General features: G+C 40.9%; 1 protein-coding gene across 20 annotated transcripts in view; it reads right to left on the bottom strand.

The window, feature by feature from the left end:
* DLG2 (discs large MAGUK scaffold protein 2) overlaps positions 1–24,142 on the bottom strand; it is a 1,545,411-nt gene that overhangs the window by 186,264 nt on the left and 1,335,005 nt on the right. Inside the window, exon 1 of one of the 20 annotated variants that reach the window (XM_045071293.1) lies at positions 11,725–12,169. The exons of the other annotated variants lie outside the window; for them this stretch is intronic. The gene's annotated coding sequence lies outside the window, so the exon portion shown is untranslated. Of the gene's footprint in view, positions 1–11,724; positions 12,170–24,142 lie in introns of those variants that run through there. 20 annotated transcript variants of the gene reach the window in all.

Consider the following 24,142-nt stretch of genomic DNA (forward strand, 5'->3'; position numbering starts at 1 on the left):
ACAAAAAGAAAAATAACATACTTCACTGAAGGATCTATATATGGATATTCAATACTTATTATCGGACACTGTAATAGGCCTGGGTATACAGATTTCTTGTTTGTTAATTTATTTGTGTCAGAAACTACATGCATACCACAGAAGGAACCAATCCCTTTGGGCTCTCTCTCATGTACATATTCATGAAATTCTAAGTTTGTGTTGTCATAGATGAAGAAATTTTATTAAAAAAATAGAAAATCCCATCTGGTCTGTGAAACAGGTTTCTCTAGGGGATATCATGCATGTTGTTAGAAATTCATCTCATTGGATTGCTTCTGGGTGGGTAACTAAGAATTTGGAGGGACAGATGGATTCTTTTCTATTGTAACACATATATATATATATATATATATATATATATATATATATATACAAAAAAATTTTAAGAAAAAAGTTTGGCAACATAAGTAAATTAATATTTCCAATAACAGTAGTTAGTAGTAGTTACCACTCCAGTGAGTGATTTGCTTAAAAACTTTATACAACAATAGAAATGCGGATGACTTTTGTTTATCTTGGCTGCTTCAGCAAAGTTTTGGATCAAGGGCAAGAGCACTGACTAAATCCCTGGCAAAGCCCCCTCCAGTCTTTCCATTCCTTACTTTTTAGAGGCACAATTTCCATTAGTACAAAGGGACCAAAAGAGTGCTCACAAGACTTTAACAAGGAAGGTGATGAAAGTCTCCTCAGAAGTTTTCTAAATTTATATGCAAAAAAGTTTCAGATAACCATAATTTAATTAAAAAATTTTAAATGGAAAGTGTTTTTCTTTATGTTTTCCTTATCTCTATAACAACTAAATAGGTTTGGAACAATGCTATCTTACACTAATTAAGAACAGGACCTCACAACATGGCATTTCATGAATATTAAATGCAAATGTGTGAATTATCTAATTTCAACTAGGCTGTTGCATTCCTGGCTTTCTTATGAGCGAATACTGTTTTGTATATAGAACATGAATTAAGATTCGTTTTTTTAGGAATCGTATGGAAATAAGAGAAATGAAGAGGAGCCCACTGCTTGAATCACACACCCTGATGTAGACCTTAGAGGTCTGTATCCACTCATTTAGTTTTCAACTTTCTATCCAACATTATTGAGCCCTTCCTACGAGCCAGTCGATGGGAGGACAAAGAAAAATCTCAGTCCTTACTAATGAGCTCCTTCCGGTGATGGTAACCCACATACACAGATAATTATACAACATGCCTAGAGCATTTGGGATATAGCAAGAAAATGAAACTCCTCACTGGTGGGGAGGGCAGGAAGAGAAACATCTTTTAGGAAGATGAAAAAAACAAAAACAAACAAACCATGAATAATGCTTATTTATGTATTGATTTATCTGTATCCCTAGTCATTTTCTCTCTCCTTTATTATTCTGATAAAAATTATTTCATCTGGGAATATGTCAGTGTGTATCTGTAAAAGATAAGGACCCATTTTGAAAATCACCACAGTACCATTATAACCTCTAAAATATCACCAACAACTTACCATCAAATATCCAGTTGGTATTCAAATCTCTGTCTCATGAATGTCATGAATTTTCTTTTTTACAGTTTGTTTGAATATGGATCCAACAAGGTTCAACTAATTATAATTAATTGACATGATCTGTCCTTTAAGTGGCTCCCTGTCCTTTTTTTTCTTTCTTGTTTGTTGAAAAAGTCTGAATTTTATTTTATTTTTTTTTTAAAGATTTATTTATTTGAAGGTGGGGAGAGAGGAAGCATGAGCAGGAGGGGCAGAGGAGGGATAATCTCAAGCAGACTCCATGCTGAGCGTGCAGCCTGGTGCAGGGCTTGACTCCAGGATCCTGAGATCCTGACCTGAGCGGAAACCAGGAGTCGGATGCTTAACCGACTGAGCCACTCAGGCACCCCAAAGAAGTCTGAAGTTTAAAAGAAGAGTCCAGGATAAGACAAAGAAGATGGGAGTAGGAAATTAAGTCCAGAAAAATAGGTTGCCAGGAGCAAGAAAACACTGCAAAGACACTGAGGCCTTCCTTTCTTTCCTTAAACGTGAAAACTTTGTGACCATTCTTATTTTGGAAACACTGCTCAGTATGCACCATCTCCTTATAATGTCCTTGTCTGCAGAGGCAGTAAATTCCTGCATCATCTTCAAGGCTCAGCTTTAGAAATTATTCTCCAACTTCTCAATCTCACATTGTCTTCATCTTCCCTTGAAGAATGTACTACCTGGTACCCATCAGTTAACCATGCTAGTTTCTGGGCACATAAGAATAAAAGAAATCAAATCCTTGCCCTCAGGGAACTCACTGTGAGATATTTTTGGAAGAAAGGAGGTAATGCCATACTCTGGTGCATAAATGTACATTTTCCTAAATAATTAAATTACAACAGGGACATGCTCATTGTTGTATAAGGCATAAACTAGAAAGCAGAATTAAAAAGATTTGTTATAAAATCATTAATAGTCTTGTTCTTTCAGTTTCCATTTAAAGATGGAAAGCAAAACTTTGTCAACAGACTAAATGTTTAGGCTGTGTGCTTTTTCTAATGTTCCCACTCTATAGAAAGATTATAAGAAGAGTAATATTGAAAGATTAGATAATCAAATTATAATGAGTTTAGCTAGTTCTCTAGGGTTCACATTTCTACTTTTTATATTGCTATTGGAGCAATTGAAGCCAGTCATATTTTAAAATGACAGTCTTGACTGTGGAAGACCCAGGAACATTCTTTCATGCACTTAAGGGCTGTCAATATTTCCTTAGGTTTGTTTTTGGCCCTTACAAGTAAAAAAAATACATCTTCATATTTACCATGCTAGCACCTAATACCAAGTCTTGGGTACAATGGGCAAGAATGGATAATGCATGGGCTTTCCAACACTTTCTGGCTATGTGATTCAAGCCTTATTTTCTCCTCTCTTCTCATAGTGCTATCATGAGAGGTAAACATGATAACGTGGTAGCAAACAAATGGGGGATTTAGTTATACCGGTTAAATAAATTATACATTCTGCTCTTGTCCTTCCTGCCCTATCCAAACCCCTGACCAATTTTTTCCAGACAATCCCAAATACTATGTCCTTTATCACCCTTAAAAAAAAAAAAAATCACACAGGGCTGTCTTAAACATCTTAGCACTAAATTATATGTTCTTTCTGTGTCTGAATGTTATTTTCAACTGTAACCAGAAGTTCTTAAAAAATAAGATGGGTCTCATACAGCAGTGATGTCAAAATATTTAACAACTAGCTGTGCCAGGCATTAACTCCTTAGTGAAACTTCAGTTAATTGATGAGCTCCTTAGTTACTCCATCATGGAGATGTGTGAAAGCCCTGTGAAAGGGACCGGAATGGGGAATGGTCTAAAGCAGTTGGGAGGGAGGCACTCCCAGGGCCCTGAGTCGAAGCTATTTACCAACAAGAATGGAAGTATTTCAGTGGTTTAAGAACCAGGAATACCGTACACAGCCTGAATATCAGTACCTCTTTGGCAACCCCGATATGTCAGAAACTGGAAACACTTACTGATGAGGTAAGAAATTCAGCAAAAACAAAAAACAAAACAAAACAAAAACAGTTTCTCTCACTGTTTCTCTACCGGTACAATGAAATCTCAAAATGAAACAAAAGAGAGTTCACCTGGTTTGTGTGGAAGTCAAGTCGTGTCATGGGGTAATGACATCTTTTGATACCTGGGTGATGTGCATGTTTTAAATTGACATTATCCATCATCCTTCCACTACTTTTAGTTGCTTCTTTCTCCGTACTGAAAAGCTGTCTAGTCTGAAGAGGAAGAAACCAGTGCCCTGTGGAGCATTTCTGGAGTGGCTACTGCAGTCTTCTCTAACTCACACACATTTTCTGAGTATGTCTTACATTCCTCACTGACACAGCTGGGTTAGTGTTGCCCATGACTGGCTACAGGTTTTCTGAACAGATTTACTATACCAGAAGCAAATGGCCAGAGGAAATTACTTTGATTCTGTGTCCTGCCATTACTGAATGTTCTTTGAAAAGAAGCTAGACCAATGAATATTTAGGTACAAGCTTGTTAGGTAGGCAGGTTGACAATACTGAGACAAGCGTCATGAGTTAAAAAAAAAAAAAAAGTTTTATGATTACATTTGGATGCCAGAAAAATGATCAACAGTATGAGTATACTTCCTAAAGAAAGTAATTAAGTCCTGTCACTTCTTCTATGTTGCAAAGCTGGAAAACAATCCAAACACATCTAATTGAATTTGGATCCAGGAGTTTTAGTGGAAACTGTTCCCAAGCCCATCCACAATCTTATTCAGGAAACATCTTACTTCCTCAAGTAAATGGTGAGTATTGCACAAGGCTGAAGAACTGAAGGATTGATAAATTATATAAACTGTGAATCACAACTTACCAAAGTCTAATTTTGCCATAAAGCATTGACATTTGGCTAACAAATATTTTATTCTAGTCTATCTCATTCTCAGTGTGACATATATACAACTGGCAAACACATCTTTGTCAAAAGTATCCCTGTTTTTTAGCACCACAAATTTCATGACATCAAAAATCCAAATAAATTTGAGGCACTGGTGAGTCATTAGCTTTCTTGAATGGATTCCATCAAAAGAAAAAAAGGGGGAAAAAAGATGGCAATGGTATGGTCTACCTCTAAAGTACTGTAATTTTGAGTCAGGGGATGTAAATTTTATGGTTCACACTGAACTGACCACATCTGTAGTCATGCCATAAAAAAAAGGACATTGACTTTAGTTTAGCTTAAAACCCAACTGCCATCATCCAATAGCAGGATTTGGTGAAATGATACGTTAGGTTTTCTGCTAATTATACCACTGGGCAGATGGCTTCTGGCTGGTAATTTTTGCAATAGTGCCAATGTAAGATAAGCAGAGAGCTGATCAATTACCTGGTTAGTTTTTGTGACTGCAGAGAGCTTTCTGTGTTTCTTAACCGTTGGCAAACTCCTACTCAACAAGGAAGTCAATCTAAGGAAATGCACCATCCTATGCATGGCCTTCTTTCCATTATGCTACACGTTAATTCTAGTGAACGTTTGTAAATGATGTGTTGCATAAATCACAAGTTGAAGATAGCTTTTGAATGCTGGGCCAGCATCCATCAACACCACCATCCCCTCCCAATAGCAACAGGTGCCAGATTTTGTTTAGGAACTCATTAAAGTCACAGGGAGGCTGACTTTATTCTAAGCTCAAGAATACGGCTAGTGACATGGTTTTATGTTCATGGGTAAGTCAGTCTTTTCAAAGTGAATTTTATGGGCCACTTGCAGGATCTCTTTCAGGCAAGATAAGACTAAGAAAACAAGTTGCCCAGGAGCCTTTGACAACTGTCCAAGGATCACGAAAGCATTTAGTCTTAGGGTGCGGCCAATACTGTAAGAGGCAGTAGGACAAAACCAAAAGAAATGGATTTCTTGACAATCTCAGGAGCCACAGCATCAGATATCTTAAAGTTGGCTTTACTGCTGTACGTTTAGGTTATGATTACCAACCCATTCCCTTTACTGAGCAAGTTAGTTTGAGTCATGGTTGTTTCTGTTACTTGTACTAGAGGGCAAGCTTACCTGCTCCTATGATGACACAGTGAGACTCACACTCAAATTGTAGGCTCATGACTTTCTTTCCCTTGGATTATAAACCCCTTGAGTTCAAAGATCTTAATTTTTCATCTTTGTAATCTTAGCACCCAGCAGAACATCTGGCACTAGTCTATGCCTAATAAATGAATAATAAAAGACCAAAACCAAACCAAACCAAAACAAAACAAAACACCTCAACAAGTAAATAAAATAAGCTTATCTGGATTATTCAGACTGGAAAACATCTCTTTCCCAAGTATTTTGAATATTTTTTTTTATATTTGACTTGGCTTCTCCATGGAGTTAGATATCTTCCACAATCAATCCATCACCCTTTCCCACTTTAATCCAATTCCCTAAAAAATACTTTTTCTCCTTTTTCTTCCTAATTGTATAAACAATGCATGCTCATTACAAAGTTCCAAAAGATGCATAAAACATAAACAAAGGAGGTAAAAATCAATGGCATCATCACTACCCAGGTTGGACATTGTCAGGAGTTGCCAATGTAGAGGTTAAATGATAAATTTTGTTTTGTCCTGTTTTTGTTGGTGTGTTATCTCCTTGAACCATTCCTACTACCACCTCTGCTGGGCAAAATAAATTATGGTGTACACCTTGGTCGTCATAGAGTCATCAGCTTAACTGCTATATTTTCTTTTCTTTTTCTTCTTAGGATTTTACTTATTTATTTGAGAGAGAAGAAAAGAAAGGGAGAGAGAGAGCATGGGGAGGAGCAGAGGGACACGGACAAGAAGACTCTGCACTGAGTGCGGAGCCCAACGTGGGGCCTGATCTCACGACCCTGAGATTATGACCTCAGCCGAAATCAAGAGCTGGATGCTCAAATGACTGAGTCACCCAAGTGTCCCTAACTGTTTTACTTTCAGATTGAGTCAACATTTACTGTAGTCACACTATATGTAAAATATTTGCTGTGCCAGATGTTTCCACATGGCTGAGGGAATAGCTGTTTATTGGGACATGAATTTTCTCACTTCCATCTTCCCAACAGCCTGAGACAGGAATGACTATACTTGCTTTACAGATAAGGAAAGCAAGGTTATAAGATTCGGGATAAGGAGTACTTCCCAAGAGGTATTCTGCCTCGCCATCTAGAAAGTACTTGAGGGAGAGTAACAAAAACAAAACCAAGAATTACTCTTCATTGCATAACAGCGTCTTTTGCATTAAAAAGAAAACAACAACAACAACCCTAAATCATCAAAGATTCATAATAATTAGAGAGTTTGCTACCTGGGACTCCTGGCTGTTAGTTCTTCTTAGGAGGGTCTTAGAATCCAATACAACAGGAAATGAAAAGGAGCCTTTGTAAGCATGAGGCCTGGACAGAAGAAGGGGCCGTGATAATGACCAAAGGCCACACAGAGCCATTCCATGCCACTGCTGCTTTTCACAGCCTGTAAGGCCATGTCCCACATGGATGCTTCAGGCAGCCTTCCATGAGTCCATACCACAAAGGGTTACAACCACAAACTACAGATAAGAAAAGGGCACCTGAAATTAACAACAGTCTCTCTGAGCAGCTGTATTTTCAAATGGCATAAAAAGATAAACAGCAGAGAGTTTTCTTCCAGCTGACCCTCCAGTCACCCTCCAAAGTCCGTCTATGCCTCTGAACTGGAAGGAAGGCCAACGTGTAGCCTCGATAGATCATGTTGCTGTTAGTTCCAAAGTGGAACCTAAAAAGCTTTTAGTCTGAGATCTTTATAGCTTTGGCTACTTTCCTGTTCGAGTGATTTCTGTCAGTTGAATGGGGGAAAAGGTCAAAAAAAAGCAAAAACAAACAAAAGCCCCACAACATCCACCCACTGCAATTTTAGCTTCACTGTTCTGCAATATAAGGATGTACTCTTCAGCACAGGGTAGGGCGGTCCCTAACACTTTTGGGGCCCAGAGCAAGAACACAAGTAGAGGTCCCCAGACCTGGGCCAGCCCCTCTTCTTTGCCGCTGTTTCTTCTTGCACCACGAACGGACTTTCATGTCAGTGTGTGAAGATCCCAACTCACGAGTCCGAGCTCTGATCAACAAATTCCCATCCCTTAGCCTCATCCCCCAACTCCCAGACACATAGCAGCCTACTGGTTCTCCTTCACACCCAGGGGTGGGCACAGTATACCATTCCTGGAAGTGGACTCAGGGTTGTTTGTGGAAGAAATTCTGGGGCTCTATTTATCCAGAATATGGTCTAGAGAGCAAGATCCCAATGCGCCCACCTCTTGGCAGACTCCTCTAAAATCAGAGGTTGTAGAGGAAGGCTGCCCAGGTCAAAGGGCAGTAGTGATTCAGGGTAACCTTTAGAACTTATTTTGAATTTGGTAAATTTATAGTCTTTTAAATTATTATATCTTTTTATAGTAAGTTTTATATTTTGGTGAGAATTATAAAGAGAGCTCGGGGAAATGGGATCTTTTTTTTTTAAGATTTTATTTATTTATTTGACAGAGAGAGATCACAAGGAGGCAGAGAGGCAGGCAGAGAGAGAGGAGGAAGCAGGCTCCCCGCTGAGCAGAGAGCCTGATATGGGACTCGATCCCAGGACCCTGAGATCATGACCTGAGCCGAAGGCAGCGGCTTAACCCACTGAGCCACCCAGGTGCCCCCCAGGAAATGAGATCTTGATTGGCACAGACCAAATACGAGAGCACAAGAAAAGGAAATCTTCAATATTATTTTTAACACCCCCTAAATTGATAGAGGTTAATTAAGTATGTGGGGAGAATAATCAAAGCAGAATATAGGGTCAAATTTTCAAAATGGAAACATGTAGAGCGGGGCAAATCCTATTGGATAATTTCAGTGTATTACAGTTGCAGTATAGATTCTAGTCAGGCGGGCCTGAGTTCAAATTCTGATATTGCCATGCCCCAATTTAAATTAATAGTATTTAAACAAGATTTTCTCTAATCTCATTTCCTTATTTGGTAATGGGAAGCAAAAGAGACCCTACCTAGTAGGAGAGTGATGAGGACTAAAGGGAGAAAATAAAGGTTAAGACATTGGGCATTCTGCATGGGACTTAATAAATGATATTTATTATAGTAATCAGGTACTTTAATGCAGTGTTAAGGCCGGAGTTACGACCTAATCATTCTTGAGCAAAAAACTTAGAAGGCTAGAATATTATTTGACATCATTTTGCTTCCATGGTCCCCATTTGAAACCAAGTTTGTTCTTTGAATAACGTAAGGATTTTGGATGCCATTCTGAGAATTAATTAGAAGTACACTGAAAGGTGATAATACCATCTTTACTAGGTTTCTAAAACAGAAACAAAAACAGATTATCTAGCTATAAGAACTATATCTTACGAACAGGAAAATTTTTTTATAACCTTTCTATTTACTATGTACAGTTCTTTCAAAACCAACATCAAACTTTGTTAATATATTTTGTGAAATTCAACACATAACAAGAACGACTGCCTTTTACTGGGTCCCCTTTGTGCCACACAGGGTACCGGGCGCTTTATAGACAACATTTCCCTGGAGTCACCTTCCTAACTCTCCCCTCCCCCATTCGTCAGATAAGGAGCGTGAGGTGTGGACCACGGCCACACAAAGCCCCTGCCCTTTTCCATTCCCATGCAGTGGAGAGCTCCTTTAAACAAACCTCTCCCCTTTCACCTTTCCCAACCTCTCTCAAAGAAAATGATCTATGTCACATAGGCAAAGTGTTAATGCCTCTTTGGCTTTTAATCCTTTGTCGAGGGGCGCCTGGGTGGCTCAGTGGGTTAAAACCTCTGCCTTCAGCTCAGGTCCTGGGATCGAGCCCCGCATCAGGCTCTCTGCTCAGCAGGGAGCCTGCTTCCTCCTCTCTCTCTGCCAGCCTTTCTGCCTCCTTGTGATCTCTATCTGTCAAATAAATAAATAAAATCTTTAATCCTTTGTTGAGAGACGTATTTTCGTGTGTATGTGCTTTCTCAGAAGGTTCTTGTCACAGTTCATGTTTGTCTTGCTGCAGATTTAATTGGGAATAACTCATGCTAAATTTTCTTTTGTTGCTATAAATAGGTCTTATTCTTGGTGGGTGGAGAAGATGAAAAAACCGCCACCAAATAAGAAGAAACTCAGTTTACTGAGATCGGTACACTGGTTTATTTCTCGATTAAACCACGCTGGATCAAAACCCAGATACTGCAACAAAATAAACCATGGGCTCTGTTGTGCGATTTTTAAAAATGTGGCACAATAAAATCCAATGTATGATACTTCGCAAAAGTATTTTACAACTAGATTGTTCTTGATATTAAAATATATTAACATTTTCAGGAACCTTCAACTGTGTGTCCTGAGCTTTACAAAGCCCCACGGACTGGTCAGACCTTCAGATGCAGATGTTTGTTTATACCTGCAAGGATCTGCTGAATTTGCTACCTTAATCATTAGTGCTGGAGCCCAGAGGCTTTGAGCTTGAACATAAGAAGAAAAGACATTTCACAGACCCCATGTGGGGCAGCCCTTTGGAGATTAGAAACCAAGTCTCAGGTTACACACCCCTAAGTGCCAACCACAATACTTCACTCCTCTGGTCTTTTAAACAGAACTTCTTCAGAGAAATGGAAAATATGGAAAAGCTATTTATGGACAAAAGAAATATGCCTGAAAAATGTGTTCCTGCCAAAAGATATATTCCACATTCCAAATCTGCCAAGTTTTGGTGCAATCAGAAAGTATACTAGGAAAGGAGAAATAACTTTATCGGAAGCATAGCGGTACTGATGACCAAAATTTTTGTCAGGAAAAAGCAAGAGCAAGCTAAGCCCCTGGTGAAAAATAAATGCATCATTCTTTTCAAAGAGATGCTAAAACAAGTTGTTTCCTGGGGGATAAAGAGGATGTTCTTGTCGGATCTACAGATTCTACATGCCAAGAGAAAGTGCAATTATGCGTAAAGTAAAGACTTCGGACAGACAAACAGGTATGGGTTCGGAAGACAGTAGCTCCTTGCTGGGGAAATAAAGCAAATGTCAACAAGCCAGACACACTTAAACATTCAGAAAAATGTCTTGCTATTCCTCTCCATATATAATATGCCATATGACACCACAGTTAAATCTGTTACTGCAAAAAAAAAAAAAAAAAAAAAAAGGAAGAAGAAAAAAAAAGTACGTCAAGCTTTTGGTTTCCATGAGATTTGGACAGAGGCAAAAGAACACAGCAGAAAGGAGTCCGGGAAGGTACAGCTCTCGCGTCTCTCCTTCGGAGGAGGAAATGACTTCCTATGGCTAGCTGACCAGGAGTTAGAGCTCACCCTGCCCCTCACCAGGATCCAGATCGAGGACCTGGAGCATACCCACTGAGGATCAAAACGCAGCTTCAGGTAATTCTTAACGGGAATAGGAAACTAGAGAAAACAATTACAAGTTACTCAAATTCAACAGTCATGCCGTGTGCATTTGTTTGTCCTATGGGTGTGTTGTACCGCTCATTCCGCTCGAACCAGGCTTTTCTTTCACTCCCTTTTCACATCATCAACAGGCATGCCAAATGCAAATCTCCTCCGGATTCTGATTCCATCCCAGCAAAACGCAGGGACTACCACCACACCGAGTTTCACAATCATCTCCACAATGACAATTATTCACAGCCCCTCGGTTCTGTTCACACAAAAGATTGCAATTTGAATCTTGCCTTGCACAGGTTCAGCTCTGCTGGAGCTGGTTACCAGGCAAGCGGTCTGTTTTAAGATTTACCGATTGCTGGGGAGAGTAAGCTGGGGGTGGGGATGGTCAAACCACCCTGTACGTACCTCCTTTTGGCAGCTAAGAAAAACAATTTTCGTGACAAAGAGACTTGCTCTTTTCAAAGCTCCTCCAACAAATGAAACTGACAGAATGAAACCTGAGAAACTTTAGCAACCAAAGAAAGCAGCCTTCCAAGGATCAAGGTGAATAATTGATTTGTCGGGTTTTGTTTCATCTTTTAAGCTATTTTGCTCATTAAAGGGAACTGTGGAATTTGTCAGAAGCCCAAACACTGACACACACTTCTGACAGCAAGTGCATACTCCAAACTACACATTCATTTGCCAAGCTTATTCAACGACAACGATTAGCTGCAAAGCCAGGGAACTTACCGAGCACAAAATTATTGGAACAAAGCAGGGAGGAGGCAGGAGGCACCACAGGCAGCTTCTCCGTCTCCTTGGTGCCAGGTTCTCCTGTCTGCCGTCCGGTTCACACTTGCCTTTATAACTAAGACTCCAAGGGAACTCACTAGCGAGACCTGATGAATTATAAAACAGCCCCTCCTAGACTCTTATATTTTACATCACAGGGGGTGACCATGCAGCCGTCTTGTTCCTTGGGTACATAGCCTTCCTTGTAACTCATCCTGATAAATATATCAGCTTTAGGAGCAGTGACAGTAATTGGTGCCGGGGATGTACCAGCATTAACCAATAAGACGCTTTCCCACCATCACTACTGCACCCCCATGCTCCACTCGCCTTCCCCCACACCTTGTTAAGGTGGATCCACCCAACCCAGTGGGGGGCAGGCAAGGATGGCAAAATGCAAAAAGCCCCTGCATCTCAAATGTATGCCTCGCGGGCCACAGCACTCAGGGTTAATTCTCATCACAGTTTGGTAAAGATCAGCCCTCACGTTTGCAAGCACGTCACAGTGTACCAGACACTTTCGCTCTCTCTGTGCCTCTCAGGAACCAGGAGAGGTGTAGCGCTACGGTATAAATGAGCCGCCAGGGCTCAGGGAGTTAAGGGACTTTGCTGGTTGTTCACCAAAATCCAGGGGTTTCAAGGAACCCTGGCCATGAGGGAGTTCAACCTGCTTGCTGTGCAGATGGGGAACCCCTGGCAAGAAAGATAAAGGGACTTGCCCAGATCCCACAGTTTCCAAATGTGATTTGAGCCTGAACCTCAACCCAAGTCTTCTGATGTCAAAAACAGTGTTGTTCTACCCTACTATGCTACCTCTAGAGCATGGAAGCCCTGGATATGAGAAGAGATGCAGCAATCAGTTACAGTATCATTGACTGACCCCAAATCATTAGTAGGCGGACTGTGGGGAGGAGCAGAGCAGTGCCTGAGCTCTTTGCTTCCTCGATGACAAGGTCAGTACTGTTTCTTTGTATTCACTGAATATCAGTGCTGGAAAACATGTTTTTGATAATAAGAAGAGCTACTGCTGAGCCCTTCTTACGTGTCAGACAGTGTTCTAGGTGCTTAGACTCATTTAATCTTCAAAACACCCTGATGAGGTAAGTATTAGCTATCGTGAACAGCATATGGCAGATGAGAAAACTGACATTCAGAGAGGTGAACAAGTCCGAGCGGGATCCCAGCTGCTCAGTGGCAGGGCTGGAACCGACTCCAGGCAAGCTGCTTGCAGAGCCCACACTTAAACATATCACCCCTTCCCAAGCAGTGTTTCCTACTTAATTCTCAGAGGCAGATGAGCCCTGGGAGCAGATTTATTTACTATGGCCATTCGTAGAAATTAGAAAAATATCTTTGGTTTTGGAACCAAACGGACTTGTGTTTACACCGTGGTTTTGTCACTAATTCATTGTAAAATGGGTTGCTTTATCTATAAAATGGGTTTGCTAATTCTCACCTTGCGAGATGAAGAAAGTACAGTGCCTGACTTACAGTACATAACCCTAAACCATTATTTTTCTTAGCATACTTCTTTTTGGAAAATGGATTTCTGCCTCACTTTCCCTTTATACTGTCTCTTAAAATGTCAACTGGTGTTTGCCAAGGAGTCTTCCCATCTGCCTGCCTGTGAAGAAGGGACAACAGCCTCCGAGATGTCCATCATCTAGACGGCAGAATGTCACCAGGAATACTGGGCTCTCTGCCGGGGAACAGCAGGCCCGGGGCTCTGCTCGCGTTGCCTGTTCAGCTCAGTAGCATCTCTCTACTCCACCTCCACTCTTAGTCAAATGAACTCACCAGCCCAGGAAAGCATTTTTTCAGTCGTTGGCTGTTCACAGTGAGACCAACTGGGCTAACGTCACCTATTTCAAACAAGTACCTGTCCCAAAATTCATCATGACAGTGAATTTCTGCACATGGCTATACCTCTACTGCCATTAAGTCAAGGTATGCCGGGCAAGGAGACAGGTTATCTCCTTCTCGAAGCTTCCACTTTCCACTGCAAACTCCTGTCCTAAGTCAATATACCCTAGCATTTGGCCACCTGTGAGCTCTCAGTCTGATAAATCCATCCATCCATTTAAGAATCTGCCATCTTCAACGTATGCAATCAACATTCCTTGAGCAACATCAGTGGTAGCCTTCTATGGGACAAGGTAATGTTATAATGTTCCAGGTTATGCAGACTTAAACGGGAGAGATTTTCCTAGCTCTGTTTCTAGAGAATGACTCAAGGGCCAAGTTAATTTGTTCACATATAGACTCTCCCTTCCTCATTTATTTTTCCTTATAAGCATCTTACTAGGAGGTCTGGAATATGCCTGGATGAGGTACCCCCTCTTTCATGACCATACCTAATGCCGGGCACTATAGGAACAGAGGTATGCAACATAATTGGGGGTTTGGAGAGAGGGACTTGAGTTTCTAAATGGCTAGAAAGGCAAGGGGTAAACACCATGTATAGCAAAGAATAAATAAGTGATAACTATGCTTACAAGGTAAATGGTTATTTCCTATATGTTGATATTGATATGTCAGTTATCCACCCTGATGAGGCCTGATGAGGCTTGGTCTATGCTAAATCTTTCCACGATTTCCAGATCCTTTGTCTGCCAAGATGCCCCAAAATTTCTGCCAGAGCCATTTCTTTGTATATATCCCTGTACTGCCTGGCTATTCTGCCATGATACATCCCGTGGAAAATTTATATAGAGGAGTGTTATAGTTTTTACATTATAACGTACTGCTCTGTTCCCATATCAAGGATAATCCTAACATAAATTTTTTTTTTTTTTTTTAAAGATTTTATTTATTTATTTGACAGAGAGAGAGATCACAAATGGGCAGAGAGACAGCCAGAGAGAGAGATGAGGAGAAGCAGGCTCCCTGCTGAGCAGAGAGCCCAATACGGGACTCGATCCCAGGCCCCTGGGATCATGACCTGAGCCGAAGGCAGAGGCTTAACCCACTGAGCCACCCAGGCGCCCCTAACATAAATTCTTTTTAAAAAGATTTTACTTATTTGAGAGAGAGTGAGAGCAGAGAGAGGGGGGAGACCCAAAGGGAGAAGCAGACTCCCTGCTGAGTGGGGAGCTGGGTGCAGGCCTCTAACCCAGGACCCTGGGATCATGACCTAAGCTGAAGGCAGATGCCTACCTGACTGAGCCACCCAGGTGCCCTCATACAGTAACATGTCTTCTGTCATAATTATTCCCTCATGCTATCAGTTGCTCCCAGACCAAACAAACTATGTGGAGCCTTGAGACTACACCAATACTTGGCTGACACTAGGGAAAGTTGTAGTATTTATTGAGCAAAATTCATCATGACAGTGATGGGCTAGTAAGGTGTTAAACTTATTACTTATCTCACTTAACCCTCACAGCATTTTCAAATGGGCTATACGATTATCCCTACTTTGTAGATGAGGACACTGTGGCTGGGGAGGTTAGATGATTTGATAATGGCACAGTCAGAATAATGAGCAGTCCAAGACTGCACAGCCTGCTCTTGGAACTGTTAGAACTACTGATTTGAAGAAATTGAGGTAGCAGAGAACACAAAATAGAAGTGTCTGTTCATATCGCTTTTACTTCCTCCTATCCTCTTCTCTCCTTAACTGACTGACTTTACCCCCAAATCCCACCAGAATTGCTTTTATTAGGTAAGTAATGACCTGAACACTAATAAAACCAATGGCCAGGTAGTCCCGTGTACTCAATCTCTTCCCAGCCCTTTGGCACAATTCGTTACCACTTCCCAGAATCAACTCCTGTCCTAACTTGGTACCTGAGACCCCCTCTGACCCCCTCTCACCCCCTCTGACCTCCTCAACCCATCCTTCTCGAAGTCTCTCCTGCGGGGTCCTTCTCCCATCTTCTAAAATTTATATAGTGCCCAAGGGCTCATGATTAGACCTCCTTAGCTGCACTCACTTGCTAAACCATAACAGCCAGTCAAGGCTTCAATGCCCCCTACAGAGTACCTACCGCTAATCCCAAACTGTGCCCTGAACTCCAGATTTTTACAACGAGTTGCATATCATATCTAAGAATCTCCACGTGACCATCAGATAGACTTTTCATATTTAAAATGTCCAAAACCAAACTGTGGTTTCTTTTCCCAAATCTGGTGTACACTCAATATGTTTCAATAAACGGCATAATCATTCCCTGAGTTGCTCTGGTCCCAAACCTGGCAGTTGTTCTGGACTCTTCTTATTATCTTCTACCCCACATCTTCTTCATCAGCAAATGCTGTTATTCTGTCTTCCATATTTATCACAGAGCTTTCCTCTTATCCCCAGTCTATACCACTCCCAGCTCTCACAGGGATCTCTGCACTCACCTCCTACTGGTTTCCTTCCTATTGACTCTTGCCTTGTTACAAATTACTGTCCACACAGCAGCCAAAGGGATTCTTTTAAAACAAAAATCAGACTCCCCTATTCTCACTCACTTCCCTTCACTGGCCCCCCTTTCACTGAGAACCGGCGCCTGCACTATTGCCAGGAACCTTCATACAGTTCTCCTCATAGAAGTCTTCTGACATCCTACAGAGAAGGGCGTCTCCCATTCCCCTGTTACTTGCTCCTCCCTTATTGGACTTTATTTGTATTTAGAGTACTTATCTCTACTTCAGTGTATGTTATATATTTACTTGTTTATTTCACTAACATTTATCCACCCCCCACTAGAATGTAAGCTCCATGAGGTCGAGGGCCTTGTCTATTTTATTCAAGGCTAAATCTCTAGCACTAGAATAGGGCTTGCCACGTAACAGGTGTTTAAAATATTAAGTGGATCCATTCAAAGTCCTATCTTCACTAATTCCTAGTTACATATCCTTCTGTAAATTGCCTCTTGTTCCTAAATCATAAATTCCTCAGTTATAAACTTTTTTAGAAAAAACAGACACAAGGCACCTAGGTGGCTCAGTGGGTTGAGGCCTCTGCCTTCAGCTCAGGTCATGATCCCAGGGTCCTGGGATCAAGCCCTGCATCGGGATCCCTGCTCAGCAGGGAGCCTGCTTCTCCCTCTCCCTCTGCCTGCCCCTCTGCCTACTAGTACTTTCTATCTCTCTGACAAATAAATAAATACAATCTTAAAACAAAAAAAAAACAACAACAAAAAAAAAATAAAAGCAAAACAAAAGAAACCACAAACTTACTTTGCTCTGGTACTTTACAAAGCCTTCAGCCTGTCCTGTGAATGGCTTTGATACAATTCCATGAGATTGGTCAGTGCTGTAAGTTAACTTTTATCCCCCCAAAACTCGTATGTTGGAGTCCTAACCCCCCAATACCTCAGATCATGATGTTATTTGGAAGACGGATTGTGTCAGATGCAATAAGAAGTCATCCTAGTGGAGTAGAGTGGGTCTCTAGTCCAGTAAGATTAATATCCTTATAAAAGGGAGAAATTTGGACACAAGTATGTGCACAGTAAGAACACTAAAAAATGCTGAAAGCCCAGGCACTCCCAGAAGCTAGGAGAGAGGCCCGAGACAGATCCTCCTCTAGTACCTGAAGTGGGAGCACGGCCCTGCCAACTCTTGATTTCAGATTTCTGGGTTCCAGAACCATGAGACAATACATTTCTGATGTGGTAAGCCACCTAGACTGTAATGCTCTGTTATGCAGCTTTAAGCCACCTAGACGGTAATACTTTTGTTATAACAGCCCTAGGAAATTAATAGTCAGTCAGATATAACCCTCATCTGACACGGGAGGAAATCCCAGGTCAGGAAAGCGGAGTAACCTGCTCCAAGTATCACAGTGAGGAATTTATAGGGCCTGAACTTAAATCAGGATGTGCATGACTTCAAACCTAGGCACAGCAGAGGCAATGGTCCCTAGAGGCTGGTGCCCGAACCTCCGGGGCAGAATGAGAGAAGCAAGCAGGGTGTATTGGTTTTCACCAAGCTAAAATGACCTTTCTTTATTAAAAGATTCTGTCCTTCCTACTCTGTTTTTTCTTTTTGCTATTTCCTATTAAGTTGTTTTTGTATTTCTGAAATGATGGTGAGAATAGATCTTAGTTTTTCAATCCTGTTTGCTTTTTTTTTTTTTCCCCATGCTCTTCATTTTATTGGCAAGATAAGCTGACAGTTTTGTTGGCCTATAAAAGTTTGTTCTGAAATGTTTTCGTCTGTGAATTATAAAAGTCTGGGGACAACTGTTCTAATGTTGTCCCCTTTCAACGAGTAAGAAAGCCCTTTACATGTAGCAACGTTTGGTGGTGGGATAAAAGCTTTTCTCTCCATCAACAGAAAAGACCCCTCCCTGCTCTGATAAAAAGTCTGTGCTAATGGTCACACTCTCTCACTTTATTACCGATAAATTAATTTGGTATAATCCCATGTGACAAATTTATATAACTGAATTTAGCAATATTAATTTGTAACTGAAATTAAAATAATTCTTTTTCTTAGTCTTTTTTTTTTTAAGATTTTATTTATTTATTTGACAGAGAGAGAGTTCACAATTGGGCAGGGAGGCAGGCAGAGAGAGGGGGAAGCAGGTTCTCTGCTGAGCAGAGAGCCTACTGCGGGGCTCGATCCCAGGACCCTGGGATCATTACCTGAGCTGAAGGCAGAGGCTTTAACCCACTGAGCCACCAGGCACCCCTTTTTCTTAGTCTTCTTGCCCTTGTTCTTCCTGCTTTCTTACTGAGCATTTTTGATTTCAGTAAAATTCTTGACTTGCTTTTGCTTTGACCCATTTTCTTTGGGTTCAGGACCTATGGATTTGTCCAAACATGAGGATTAAATGAGATCACCTCTGTTGAGTATAACATTGCAAAAGCTCTCAGTAATGCTAGCTCCTTTTAAAGGAAGAGGTAAAGAGGGAAATAGCTTTATGACCAACCACAGGAGATTTAAAGCAACTGGATGACTCTGGAGGAACAGCCAACCTGAGAGTATTAATGGACTTTATCCTTTTGCTGAGCCTGCTGTGATCCAACAGACAGATTATTAAAATTGTGGTAGGCTATTTTTATGAATTCATGCTCATGAATATGTGTGGGTTTATTTATGTGCCCCCACATGAACATATATATGCTTATACATATATATATAAATTGATTTATATTGATACATCAGATGCATTTTAATATAAATTTGATTGATTCAAGTCTCTGCATCCTCCTTAGTTTCTGAGAAACCCAGAAGGAAAAAGCTTTCATACACAATGAAAGGATTGCTTTCTTTGTTTTTTCTTTGTTTTTCCCCTATAATCTAATTTATATCCACTATTTTGTCCTAGCCTAGGAGATTTGGTAAAGACACACTTCAACCCATTTCTTTGCCAAAGTTATGTCAGACTCCAAATCAATGAAGAAGGAATTCCTTCATTCCATGAGTATTAATGGAGGACCTGGTGTGTTGCAGGCACTGTACAATTATGTTGGATATCAGAAGAACAATACAATCAGGGTCAGATATTCTGCTCCCTGGACTCCCACTCTAGGGAGTAATGAGCAGATAACAGCTACCTACACAGCATATAGCTTATTTTATAAGGTCTTTCACTAAAGTTCTACAGATGCCTAGACAAAAGGCATCCAAATTAGTTTTTTGGGCTGGGGGCAGTAAAGTCAGAAAGGCTTCCTGGAAGAGGTGATGTCTGAGCTGAATCTTCATGGGTAACTAGGAGATATCCAATTAAGGACATTCCACTCAGAGTAAGAAGCATGTGATACACAAAGGTCCTGGGTGGAAGCAGGGGCAAGAAGTTGATCATGGATCTCTGGAGGATGGAATTTTATCCATTTGCCACTCAGTAACCTAAGAACACATAACGGGAAAGTGACTGACTTCAGAGATTAGGAATGCCAAAGAATGATGGTTCCTTTTTCATGAACTTCTTCAATGCAATGAGGGCTGAAGTGGAAAATGTCATGCTTTATAGTTAGACAGTCCTGATTCATTCAAGCTGACCTTTGCAAGTTGCTTAAGTTCTCCACATTGATTCTTGGTTCATCATCTATAAAATGGGGAGAGTAGAACCTATTTCATAGAGCTGTTTGTTATTATGAGATTAAAGATGTAAAATGTCTTGCCACCTACTTGCCACAAAATAGACATCAGAGTAAATCTTAATTCATATCTTAAAAACACATATTATTATGAATAAGAACCTACATCACTCAGGGCTCCTGGGTATCTCAGTGGGTTAGAGCCTCTTCAGCTCAGGTCATGATCCCAGGGTCCTGGGATCAAGCCCCTGCACTGAGCAGAGAGCCTGCTTTACCCCCTCTCTCTCTGCCTGCCCTTCTGCCTACTTGTGATCTCTGTCAATAAATAAATAAAATCTTAAAAAAAAAAAAAAAGAACCTACATCACTCATACCAACTCTTGTTTTCCACTGGGATACTTTTCACTTCCTCCTAGACCAGATGTCTTAAAAGTTTGGTTGCTGACATCATCGTTAAAAATTTTTTGAGCACATAACCCTCATTATCTGAATACTTATATATTTAAAAGTTGTATGATGTACAACCATTGTGCTATGGCACAGTATGTACATTACAAAACCTACATGAGAATAGAAATTTAAAGGCTGAGATGAAAAATGTATATAAAGAGAAGGGCTGTCATCTTGAATACTCTTTGAAGAAGATTAAGAGCTCCTGGAGAGAAAAGATCTAATCTCATTTTTCACAGAGTACCCCACGGCACAGACCAAGTACTAAAGACACATCTAGAAGTTGAAGAGGCAACACTAGAGCATTAGGAAGAAAAGACCAGAAAACAAAAACCCCAAAACGATGTGACCTACTAGTGACACACTCTGTCCAAACCAGTTTTTATATTTTTAATTTTAATATATATTTTAATAACAGTAAATGTTTAATATAGCAGAAATGGTAGGCAACCAAATGTAACCACCTCCCTTTCCAAATGTCCATGATAAATAGAAAGTAAACAGATTCCTTTTTTTAAGGGGTTAATAGTAATAATGACCAGCTGCTGACCCCTTATAAGAGACAGATACTACGCCAATTCCTTTAGATATATTTTCTTATTTTGCCCTTACAATGATCAGGGCACCACACTGCATCTCTCTAGAGGGTAAAAAACATATTTTAGTGTACATTGGGAGTCTGCAAACCATGGCCTGCAGACCAAATCTGGCCCACTGTCTGGTTTTGTACACTCTGTAAGCCAAGAATAGTTTTCACATTTTAATTGGCTAAAAAAAAAAAAAAAAAGAAAAAAAAATCAAAGGAAGAATAATGCTTTGAGGCACATGAAATTATACAGTATTCAAATTTCAGGGCCCTAAATAAAGTTTTATTGGAACATAGCCATACCCATTCGTATATGTACTATCTGCGGCTGCTTTTACATGACAAAAGCAGAGTTGATTAGATGCAATAGAGACCATGTGGCTCGGAAAACCTAAAATATTTAGTATCTGGCCCTTTACATGTTTGTAACACACTGACCCCCTAGTGCATATGAATGGAGCCACCTGCAATTATGCAGCTTGCATGGCTGTCCAGGTAACAGTCCTATATGGAAATGGAGGCTCAGAGAAAATAAGTCACTTGCCCCTGCAATGAAGAAATAGCAGAACCAGAGGCTTCTAGGGCATATTTTAAAGGCTGAAATATGTCCATAATCCTTCCTAGAGTTCAGGCCTTTTCTCTCTGATGATCTGGCTATATGACTGAGCCAGCCACCACCGACAGAACTTCCCCCACTGTCCACTGTCTTCTCCATGCTCTCATGCCTAGATTTTACTACACTGATGGCTAAGGACAGGGTAGAGTGGGGAACGGGTCAATGGAACAGAAGCACAATTCACTCCTCTATAACTACCTCCTTGAGTCTCTCAAATATACACTTGGTCCCCAAGGATAAGGTTTTTGCCATCTTTGGCTGAGCTGAAAGTGATGAAAAGGGCATGTGATGGAAAGCTGGAAACCTCATTACTGGCTCTTTGCCTACAGAAACTCAGCCAGCTTATCTTCTTTCCCAAGGAACTTGCAACTTACACTGGCTCAGCTGGTTCTTTCCAGGTGTCTATAACAAGCGGCTCTGCCCAGCTGAGATCAGAAGTTGACAGATGAGACTCTGCACAGTGTTTTTCAATCCTGGAGAATATGTCCCATTTTTCTAACCCTCACCGTGCCAGATCCTCCTAGGGTCCCAGCCCCTCCTGGGTTGTAATCTGGATACTATAAAATGCAAGTCACAAAAACTTCTCCCTGGACAGTATCCTGGAGGCCCAGATACATTAACATAATTTCTGTGGCTGCCCAATTATAGCCAGAATCTCACTTCTAAGCAGGAACAGCTAACACTGGCAAAAGCATCAAGTGTGTAAAGTTGTGGGAACAGTTTTTGCATAGGTTAATCTCACTGAATCCTCCCAGCAAACAGAGATACATTATTCCTGTTTTTGAGATAAAAACACTAAGACTCGAGAGGAATTCGGGAACATATTCTTTGCATACGCTGGTGAGGTGGTGGGTCTGGGCTTCAATCTCAAGCTCTCTGACTCCTAACTTAGCCTGTCTCTTTAGTAAAGGAGCCATCCATGAAGAAGGCAGCTTTTTGCCATGACGGTCACTGAAAACAAACAAACAAACACCCCTTCTGCTGTTTCCCTCCAAATACTTGAGATTCAGCCCAGAATGATGGCATTCAGTGAGGGACAGGGTTTAAACTTATTAGCTAACCATTCAGGCAAGCTGATATGCTGTTAATCTGTAAAATGGGAATAACAATATGCCTATGTTGTAGAGTTGTTGTGAGGATTCTGTAAAAGACTGTAGGTATATCCGTTTATACGAAATATTCATAACAGGCAAGTCTATCTAAACAGAAAGTAAATTGGCGGTTGCCTCAAGTCAGGGAGGAGATTGGGACGAAGTGAGGACTGACTGCTAATGGATATGGGTTTCTTTCCAGGGTGTTGGAAATGACTGAGCAGTGATAGTTGCACAACTCTGCGAATGTGCAGAAGAACGATGAATTGTACACTTTAAATTGGCGAGTCACGTGGTATATGAAATTTAAAAATAAAGTAGATAAAGTGCTAACACAATGCCTGGAACAAAGCAAATGCTTTCTAAATGTTAGTTTTTGTCATTATTGTTTTGTGGTAGAGACTGGCTAGGTCACTAAAATTATTTCCTCTTCTCCCAAGCACAAAACTAGACCCCACCCAGAAGTTAAGTGGGGCCGTATGTCTGAGCCCTGGCCAAGGGAATGTGAGTTTTGGCCAATGAAATGGAATGAGCCTGGACCATAGAAACAACCCCCTTGAAAGCCTTCAAGTCCTCTTTCTCTCCCACCAGCTTGAATGCAAATGAATCTTTGACCTTGGAAGCCTCTTGTTAAAGATGGAGGAGCCACACACAGCATAGAAAAAGTCTCTGCACTACTGCCCCGAGAAAAGTTAAAACAAGTTTTGGATTTCATGAAAAAGAAAATACACTTCTGTTGTGTTTAAACCATTATTCGTTTTGAAATTTTATTGTTACAAGAGCTAGTACTGTAACTAACGTATTCCTGTTACAGTTTAACTCTTCCAAATCACCTGAATTAAATTGACTGTGGACTGATGGACCATGCAGGGTCTGGGGTCCTGAGGACATACAACATAAGTCTGGCAAATACAACCGTTTCTTCAACACTGTCAAATAGTCAGTGGACAGTCTGAGGAGGGTATGCAGCTTCTAAATAGATTTCACAACTTGGGGAAGTTCAGAGTCCTTGTTCTGCCCTCCAGTCCTCGAAGGAAAGGCCAAATGAACAGCAGGCAACACGCAAGCAGACCATGAGCGTCACCATCAGTAGGGTGCAGAGAAAACTCAGTGAGCCCCGTGCCTGCCCCTTTGCGCTTCTGTCCTTCATGGAGGACACGTACCCACCCTCTTCTTCTTTGATAAAAAGGGAAAACAATACAAATCAAATATTGTGACCCAGTCAGATTAGGTACCATCCTTGCTCAGTGCGTTCTAAAACAGTAGCTTTCATTTTCTAAATGCAGAAAGCAAAGAAGAGAGCTTTCAGCTCTCCTGGTGAATAACGCCAAAATATTTGATTGTTATTCTCGCTCGTTCAGAAGATTGGCTGTCAAAAGGAAAAGCTCTGAGTCATGCTGTGAAAAAGGTGAACAGAGGATATGCCACCACAACCAAAAGGTGGCAGAATGGAGAGGGAACAGTTACTGCAGAGAGGGGGTGGGGAGATCTCAGGTTTATGAGCACACACCCCCCCCCCCCCCCCCGCCAAACGGAGCCAACAATGCCTTCCCACACTTTCTTACCATGGGGACACTGTGACGACCAGTGGTTGTGTAGAGTGAAAGTACACTCAGATCTTATAAAAATAGTTAATGGCTTCAGAATATTTACCG

The sequence above is a fragment of the Mustela putorius genome, unplaced genomic scaffold (genome assembly GCF_011764305.1).
Source record: "Mustela putorius furo isolate JIRA1106 unplaced genomic scaffold, ASM1176430v1.1 tig00003987_pilon_pilon_pilon, whole genome shotgun sequence".
Classification (NCBI taxonomy): domain Eukaryota; kingdom Metazoa; phylum Chordata; class Mammalia; order Carnivora; family Mustelidae; genus Mustela; species Mustela putorius.